The sequence below is a fragment of the Oncorhynchus keta genome, chromosome 23 (genome assembly GCF_023373465.1).
Source record: "Oncorhynchus keta strain PuntledgeMale-10-30-2019 chromosome 23, Oket_V2, whole genome shotgun sequence".
In the NCBI taxonomy this organism is placed as follows: Eukaryota; Metazoa; Chordata; class Actinopteri; order Salmoniformes; family Salmonidae; genus Oncorhynchus; species Oncorhynchus keta.
Window position 1 is genome coordinate 48,261,744 of NC_068443.1, and position 9,603 is coordinate 48,271,346.

The following is a 9,603-nucleotide window of genomic DNA, read 5'->3' on the forward strand; positions in this document are numbered from 1 at the left end:
TCATCAGACCAGAGGACATTTCTACAAAAAGTACAATCTCTGTCCCCATGTGCAGTTGCAAACCGTAGTCTGGCTTTTTAATGGTGGTTTCGGCTTCTTCCTTGCTGAGCGGCCTTTCAGGTTATGTCAATAAAGGACTCATTTTACTGTGGATATAGATATTTTTGTACCTGTTTCCTCCAGCATCTTCACAAGGTCCTTTGCTGTTGTTCTGGGATTGATTTGTACTTTTCGCACCAAAGTACGTTCATCTCTAGGGAACAGAAGGTGTCTCCTTCCTGAGCGGTATGACGGCTGCGTGGTCCCATGGTGTTTATACTTGCGTACTATTGTTTGTACAGATGAATGTGGTGCCTTCAGGCATTTGGAAATTGCTCCCAAGGATGAAACAGACTTGTGGAGGTCTACAATTATTTTTCTGAGGTCTTGGCTGATTTCTTTCGATTTTCCTATGATGTCAAGCAAAGAGGCACGGAGTTTGAAGGTAGGCCTTGAAATACATCCACAGGTGCACCTCCAATTGACTCAAATGATGTCAATTAGCCACTCAGAAGTTTCTAAAGCCATGACATCCTTTTCTGCAATTTTCTAAGCTGTTTGAAAGCACAGTAAACTTAGTGAATGTAAACTTCATGCACAAAGTAGCTATCCTAACTGACTTGCCAAAACTATAGTTTGTTAACAAGAAATTTGTGGAGTGGTTGAAAAATGAGTTTTAATGACTACAACCTAAGTGTATGTAAACTTCCGACTTCAACTGTATTTCCTGCTATTCAATTTAATGATACAGAATATTTTGAATAGAATATAACTTATAAACGCCTCAGAATAACCCAATAATGTAATTTTTCACCCCAAAAATATATTGGTAGACCGAGAGCTGTCTATTCTTTCGACCAATCGATTGGTTGACATTTCTTAATTCGATTGTGCTCAGACATGCTGTACTGTGTTTAAAAAAATGACAGCGAGTGAATGTGTGACTTAGCACCCGTTGTCTCCCTGTCCTCCCTGCTGCTGCGACAACTACAGAACTTCATCAGTGTTTATCGTGCTGAAGCTGCAACATAATTACAGCAATTTCTGACTGACTGAGAAGTCCTGATACCGAAACTGATTCCCTATTCCTCAACTCTTGCTGTCTTTACATGACACGTGTATGCATCGCATGTAGGTGACCAATAGGGCCTGAACTATAGCATATCATATTCACATCAATATATTGGTTTTAACAAACTCCGAACACATGTGACAGCAAAATGGATGCAGAGGACGTGGCAAATAAACTCTAAACAGGGGCATGTTTACTGGTTGCTCAGGAGGTAAAGGGAAAGTCAGATGTGTGGAATAAATTTGACAAGTTGTGTAAAAAAAAGAAAAAGAAGGTAAGGAGAAAGTACTAATATGTGGATCAAACATGTGCTGTTAGATTATAATTTTCTGACCATTTGGAACAATGTAAACAACACTAAATACATGACAAGCGTACCAGAGAGTCTGTCGTAATGTTTTTTTTTTTTTGTAAAGCCTTTATTACAGCGAAGACTAAAAACGGAACGGTGTATTTTTTTGTTTATGCCAATTCTCCAAGGGTCTCTTTATTTAAAAACTAAAACTAAAACGCTTGATTGCATTTCAAATCACGAATGACTCGTCTGCTGTGTGATGACATGAACAAATGAATGACTGACTGATACAGTAACCTATATAATTTTAAAATATAGGCCTTAAGTGAGTTACGGTTTTAAGACTAAACAGGATGCACTCTTTGGCCTGCAGCTCGGTGGTGGTGACACAAAGCTGCTATACTAAGCCTACTAATAATAACAACATAATAAATAATAATAATAATGACGATACGAAGACCAAGAAAAAGGAGGGTTATTATTATTATTAGAAATATTACTTTTCTGACCATTTGGAAGAGTGTAAACAACACTAAATAAATGATAAGTAATACCAGAGAGGCTGTTCTAACTAATAAAACGTGTGTAAAGCCTTTATTACAGCTTAGCAAACATTAAAAACAGACACATTTGTGAAATTGTTTAACTGACATGTGGTTGTGTGAAGCTTGGTGTGAAGCTTGGTGCTCACTGAAACAGTAGGCTATTAAACAAACACTCAATTAGAAACAGGATCTGTCTTATTTCTGTATATATATATATATATATATATATATGGATGATTTATAAGGACAGCCACATTTAAAAGTTAGGTTATTGATTACAGACCTAATTAAGTTGGGGTTTCCTCTCTCCTCACTTTTCTTAGACAATAAGGCAGGGGCTGTTTTCTCGTCTCCTAACCCCGCTTCTCCCTCTACCACATTGTTCTCAACACCAATATGCTGGTTAACTTTGCTATTATGCACACAGCAACATGATCTAGGAAAAGGTGGCAATTCAACAGCGCACTGATGTTTCGGAACCGCAGACAATGACCGCTATCCAACGCAGGAGAAAGTGCATTTGTTATAAAATAATAAAAATGTTTAATAGTATTGCACCATTGTTCTTACATAATAAAACAATATACCATATCAGTAGCACAAGTCTTAGTGATGGACCGTACCATCCTCCACAATGGATTAGTCCACTCAGACAGTAACCAATCAGACTGGTGTGTTGTACACCATTCAATTATTTAATTGGTTTGCTACTGCTCGACTCAAATCTGTCAACATACTATCGACCAAACAATCAACCAGTCAACTAAATGGAGACGGCCCTATTTAAAATGATGTCAGTCTATGAATTTGAAAGTGGTTAGATTTCTCTAGCCCAGTGACAGGGCTGCCGTTGGGCTGATACATTTAGAATACCATGATGTGTAAACATTCTGCCAGAGCAGATGTAGAAGCATGAACAAAATCGATCACTATGTTACAACTCATTCTCATTCCAATATTAGGAACTTCATCACTATGTTACAACTCATAATCATTAAAATATTAGGAACTTCATCACTATGTTATAAATGTTTATTCTATTCCACTGAGCCATTTTATGTTTGTATTCTTATAATTTATTATTTATTATTGTTGTTGCATTGTCTAGAAGGAACCTGCAAGTAAGCATTTCGTTGGACAATGTATACCATGTGTATCCTGTACATACGACTAATACAACTTTAACTTAATTTAGCAAAAGGTTTACTCTAAAACATGACTTCTTACTTAGAAAAATCAATATCAATGAAAGTTAAATCTCCCAAGAAGACTTCCACTATTGGCTGGCTGTTCCAAATGTGGACAGACCTGAAAGGACGGCACAAACTGAGAAGAGCCAATTGCGGCAGTCTTGGTTGATTTGAAGGAAGTCACCTTGCTGTGGATCTCATGTAGCTGAGTAATAACTCTAACCACAAAGTGGTCCCACTTTGAAATGGAATTACAGTCTAGTATACTACATACACAAATATAGTACTTATAACTGCAATACCTGTTTGCAGCATGCACAATTTCAAGGGTTTGCAAATAAACAGACAATAGCTGAACATGAGGTGTTTACTCTACCCACTAGTAACTGACACCACAGCACAGAGATTGAGAGGTTCATCTCATTACAAAGGATGTATACCAAAAGATAGCATTGCAGTAGTCAGACATCAACTCCCACACTGAAGCTTTCAGTAAGTTCTCTGCACAGGTTTTTAACTCAAATAAAGTATGATCTGTGAAGTACAAGGCAATACACAACTCCAGCAAGCAGAACTAACAGACAAAGATCATTCTTAGTATGATGAGCCTTTCAAGCTGCAATATGTAACTTTTTGGGCTGTCCGACCATATTCACATAGAAATATAAGTGTTAGATCTGTCATTCCCATCGAAAGCAAGTCTAAGAAGGGGTAGATCTGTTCTATGTGCGGTATTTCTATACTTCCCGTTCTTAAGTTTCGTTTTTGCGTCGTGTACTTTCGGTTTTGTACATCAGTTTCAAACAGGTGTAAAAAAAACTATATTTTTGGTTCTGGAAAATATATTTCGCCGCTGTTTAGATGGTACAATGACTCTCTACGCTATACTTTCTTGTCTTGTCACTTAAACCGAATTTAGGCTAATTATTCGAATTTTAAGAACCAGGAAATGGAGGAGCCATATCTGCATAGCGCATCTTAAAGTCCTTTAATTTCCATGCAGAATCATCAACCTTGTTCTTACAGATGCAATGCATGTCAAAGCACAGGTGACAGAGTCCTTTCTGTTTCATCACTGGCTATTGCTTCCATAAAATCTGCTAAACGTCCTCCTGCATATATTGTACTATCATTCAAGTGAATGCCGATAAGACCGCTTCTCTTTGCAATATATCGTAGTATCATTCAAGTGAATGCCGATAAGACCGCTTCTCTTTGCAATATATCGTAGTATCATTCAAGTGAATGCCGATAAGACCGCTTCTCTCCTGCTGCCTTACCTTCTTTCTCTCCTGGGAAATGTTATCAAGGCTGAATAACTGTTTGTAGTCTACTTGTAACCTTCAATAAAAAAAAATCTATTGTATTGTATCGTTACACAAAATTACATTGTTGCACAAAATAACACGTCTTAAACTATAAGTAACAATGCATAAGATCGGCAAAGCAAATGAGAGAACTTGGCGAATTAAATGCGTGTTTTGAATAAACAAAATGAGGAAGTGGTATAATTACTTTGAAAAGCTGCCTTCACATTGAGGAAGTATGAGAATAGTTTAGCTTTTTTCCTTTCAATTTGTAAAGACTGGTTCTATTCTCACACCAGCAGAACTTCAGTTCTGTGTTCAACTATAACCATTTAGCTAATTATTTGACATAAGCATGATCATTCTTTGAGATGAGAATTTAAATCAGCAAATTGCTTTCTCTTAGGCTATGCAATTTTCAGCCGTCGAGTTCATATGTGAGTTTGCTTTATCAGTTTATAACAATTTGAAGTATATAGGCCTAGGCGCCCAACTTCATTTGTTTACAGACAAAAGTGTTTCAACATGCTACAACCAAAACATTAACACATTTTTTTAGTCATGATACCTGTTGCTAAATGCCTGAAATTATGCTGCGCGTTTGTAGTAACTCTACAAAGATGAATTGAAGACAATTTAGTACCTTCAAAGTGAAAGCACAACAGTAGATTACAGTCCAGATAAACACATACCTTCAAGATCGAGAAAGTATAGGTCTACACCTGAAATCGATAAGGAAATCTTCGTATTAACACGTAGAACTCAAAACAACCAGGTACGCGGTCCCGTGTGCCTCCTTTTGCATGACAGGCCAACCCGGAAAAATGATGGTTGTCAATTGCACAGGTTCCTTCTAGTACTGCGGATTATTTGTATGACGTCACCAGCCATCACCGAGAGGGCTGAACCGAGGTAAAGTAGGTTTTATATCAGACATTCAACAGACATTCAACAGACATTTTGATGTTTTAAATCTCTTGCTCACAATCACTTTTGCATTGTCATAGAAACATCAAAACAAGTGCTAATTATTTAAAAAAATGTCTGGCCTACTTTTACAACCTTTGATTTGCGTAAAAAGTTGTGTTGATTTGATAGAAATAATCAAATCATACAAAAATGCATTTTAGTCTATTATCCTCAATACATTTTTCATGGATCATCATAGAAGCATCAAACTAAAACTAAATTATTCAAACCATCAATGTAACTGACACAAGGCATCACAGCCATACAGGTTTTGGTTTCGCTAATTGTGTTACAGAATGACCTGCCGGTGACTTTTAGCACACCATCTCACAGCCCTCTCTCAGAGACTAAAAATATGTAACTGGCCCTTCCCACCTCTGGCCCAAACCAAACCGATTGGTTGCTAGGGATCAGGTTGCCAGGTGCCTTATCATACCGTGGGGTCAGCCAATAAAAGGCAGTCATCTTGGGTTGCAGATCCCCAATTCCTGTCGCCCCCCTCTCAGCCTTCGTCAAGCAGTTGCCGAGAGAGCATCAAGCTCCGACACCTCTTCCCTGCCCAACACAACTAGACTCATATCTTGACATGAGGGATGGTGTGTAAAGTAAGTAGAGGGAGGGACATTGTAGTTGTGTATATTACTGCTGGTTGGTTAGTAGTAGAGGGAGGGACATTGTGGTTTTTCCCACATGCTACAAGTTGCACTGTGCCAGGGTGTCTGTAGACCAGGGTATCTGTGATGTGATTTGGTTTGTTAGTTTGATGTGAGGACTGTTAATGATGTTTGTTGTACTAATGATTCTGATGTGCTGCTTGAAACATGAAATCTGTTAATATCAAGCAAAGGAAACCCAGTGCCTAAATGATGGTCCAAATGCAAACCCTCAGTCCAGCTACAGTATATATATATATATATATATATATATATATACTGCACGTACTGGGCATGTGATGGTGGCATCCACACTGGTAGGAGGAAAAGTGTCCCCTGTCCCCACTCCGTCTGTCACGGCCCGGTATGTTTCTACTCGCCTGTCAGCAGGGGCCCATTTCATAATGGAGGATTTGGATTTCTACTAAGCTAACATATTGCTCTCTGTGGACTAAGGAAGAGGAGACATTACCCTGCCCTATAACTCCCTAGACTCTAAGGGCACGGGGCTGGATTTCTACTAAGCTAACATATTGCTCTCTGTGGACTAAGGAAGAGGAGACATTACCCTGCCCTATAACTCCCTAGACTCTAAGGGCACGGGGCTGGATTTCTACAAAGCTAACATATTGAAATATTTTAAGTTGGTCGTTTAGCCATTAGATGCATACTTGTAGGTATAAAACGAATATAAAAAATATATAACAAAAATATTTTTACATGTATTTGATGAAACTTACTGCTATTATCCTTTCGAAACACATTGAATAACAGATTCATACATGGAAAACCAGATAGCCAAAAAATAAATCAAAAGGACATTTGTTTCGAAGTGTCCGCCCTATCTATGTGGTAGATCTACATCTCTTGTGTTCGTTAGAGTCTCGTCTTTCGATAGAGTGGTCATAATAGTTTTGTAGCCCAAACTGTTCGGCGTACAGACGTTTTCGTGAGAAGACCGAATTTCGTAATGTCTCCTGGTCTGACAAACACCTCCGTAGCTCTGCCACTTTTCACCGCAGATGCGGAAGGCCGATATCGGCAGATGCTGAGGATTGAGACTTGGCCCATAGCTTAAACGGACAGATTTTTGATGGGGATTGTATTAATATGCTAATTAGGTGCATGCATTGACTCCATATTTTAAAATGATGTGTGCATGTGTTGGCGTGTCAGTGTCAGTATGTGTGAGTGTATGGGTAGAGTCCAGTGTGTGTGCACAGTCAAAAAAATAGTAAAAGGGTCGTTGCAGATTGTCCGGGTAGCTATTTGGTTAACTATATAGCAGTCTTATGGCTAGGGGTAGAAGCTGTTCAGGAACCTTTTGGTCCCAGACTTGAATGGCTGGAGTCTGACCATTTTTAGGGCCTTCCTCTGACACCGCCTGGTATAGAGGTCCTGGATGGCAGGGAGTTCGACCCCAGTGATGTACTGGGACATATGCACTACCCTTATGGACGGATGCAGAGCAGTTGCCATACCAAGCTGTGATGCAGCCTCTCCAGACACTCCATGGTGTTGCTGTTGAATATTTTAAGGATCTGAGGGCCCGTGCCAAATCTTTTCAGCTTCCTGAGGCGGAAGAGGCGTTGTCGTGCCCTGTTCGTGACTGTGTTGGTGTGTTTGGACCATGATAGGTCCTTAGCGATGTGGACACAAGGAACTTAAAGCTCTTGACCCTTGATCCTGTACAGCCCAGTTGATGTGAATGGGGGCGTGTTTGGCCAGGATCCTTTACTGGGATTCATGGACATTAGCTGCAGCCACCTCGTCCAGTCAGCCACCTCTTCCAGTCGGCCACCTCTTCCAGTCGGCCACCTCTTCCAGTTGGCCACCTCTTCCAGTCGGCCACCTCTTCCAGTCGGCCACCTCTTCCAGTCGGCCACCTCTTCCAGTCGGCCACCTCTTCCAGTCGGCCACCTCGTCCAGTCGGCCACCTCTTCCAGTCGGCCACCTCTTCCAGTCGGCCACCTCTTCCAGTCGGCCAGCTCGTCCAGTCGGCCAGCTCGTCCAGTCGGCCACCTCTTCCAGTCGGCCACCTCTTCCAGTCGGCCACCTCTTCCAGTCGGCCACCTCTTCCAGTCGGCCACCTCGTCCAGTCGGCCACCTCGTCCAGTCGGCCACCTCGTCCAGTCGGCCACCTCGTCCAGTCGGCCACCTCGTCCAGTCGGCCACCTCGTCCAGTCGGCCACCTCGTCCAGTTCGCCACCTCGTCCAGTTCATCTTGAGTTAGTGATTTATTGAAAATATTGAAAAATACATTTTGAGCAATTGAGATTCAGTAGATACTGTTGATAAATGGTTTACAACACTAAAGCTAAATCAACATTTTTTAAGAAAGAGACAAAGTTTTTCAATATAATAAGAGGGTGAAGCCATGAAGATAGGATTAATCATGAAATGTTTTAAATATTCTCTGCATTCTGTTATCCTCTTTTTGATCTCAGTCCTTCCTGTTTCTCCAATTAAAGTATCTGTCTTGTCTTTGAACTTCTTTCCCAGATGTTGTTAGAATATTTTGCACTTTTTTTGATGTTCCTATGACAATCAATGCAAAAGTTATTGCGAACAAGAGATTTAAAGGGGAATGTCTGATATAAAACCTACTTTATAACCTCATAACTATAAAAGGAATTGATTTTGCAAGTAGGAAGTGACACCTTTGTGACAGCAGCAATCTGAACGCAGATTCAACGTGTGATGGCTTTTGACATTGATACACTGTAGGCCAAGCCCATCTTTCACATTCACTTATTTTGGCTACTAGGACTCTTACATTGGGGCAGGACACATTTTGCGACTGTAATCTGGGGTTATGCCCCCATTTTAAATAAAAACTCGTTTTAAATGCTCATTTCTAGTAACTTTGAGAAAAGGATTCAGACAAATCTTAATTTGCAAATGTACAAGGATAAGGGGGGCCTTGCAGCGGGGAACTTACTCTGGTACAGTTCAATCATTCTTGGGGGCCATGGCCATTCATACTGTACTGAATACTGGTGTGGCTGTAATGTGAATATATTCAATTAAACTACAATTTTGTACTTTTTCTCTGCTACTGTATGAATAATTACCCAGTATTTTTCTCACTTCCCCTATTTCAGGATGTTACTACTGCTGCTCTACACACGGTATGGTTTGAAACTTATATATGTTCAATGTATAATACAGTTCCTTTACTGTAATAATAAACAGAAACATACGGTTGAAAACATTTACGAAAAATGTTGGTATGGCAGGTCAAACTCAAATCCACTACACAATTATCAAAAATAAAATCATGGCTGCCTCTCTCTTGCATGAAGTTAACACATGCAATACACTATTACAGGTCATCAATCATCAAATTCTATGAGCTTGGAGAGTCTCTCTCTCTCTCTCTCTCTCTCTCTCTCTCACCTTACCTTACCTTACCTTACCTTACCTTACCTTACCTTACACGTGGTGGAGGCATCTGTTACGACAGGCGTGGTTACCTCTCCCCACTCCACTGGTGTGGTGGAGGCCTCTGCTGGTTATGGTTACCTGGTCCC

General features: G+C 40.2%; 1 protein-coding gene across 1 annotated transcript in view; it reads right to left on the reverse strand.

Moving 5' to 3' along the window:
- fam49ba (family with sequence similarity 49 member Ba) overlaps positions 1-5,299 on the reverse strand; it is a 40,074-nt gene extending 34,775 nt beyond the window's left edge. Inside the window, exon 1 of the mRNA XM_035800588.2 lies at positions 5,141-5,299. The gene's annotated coding sequence lies outside the window, so the exon portion shown is untranslated. The remainder of the gene's footprint in view (positions 1-5,140) is intronic.
- Positions 5,300-9,603: the final 4,304 nt, after the last annotated feature.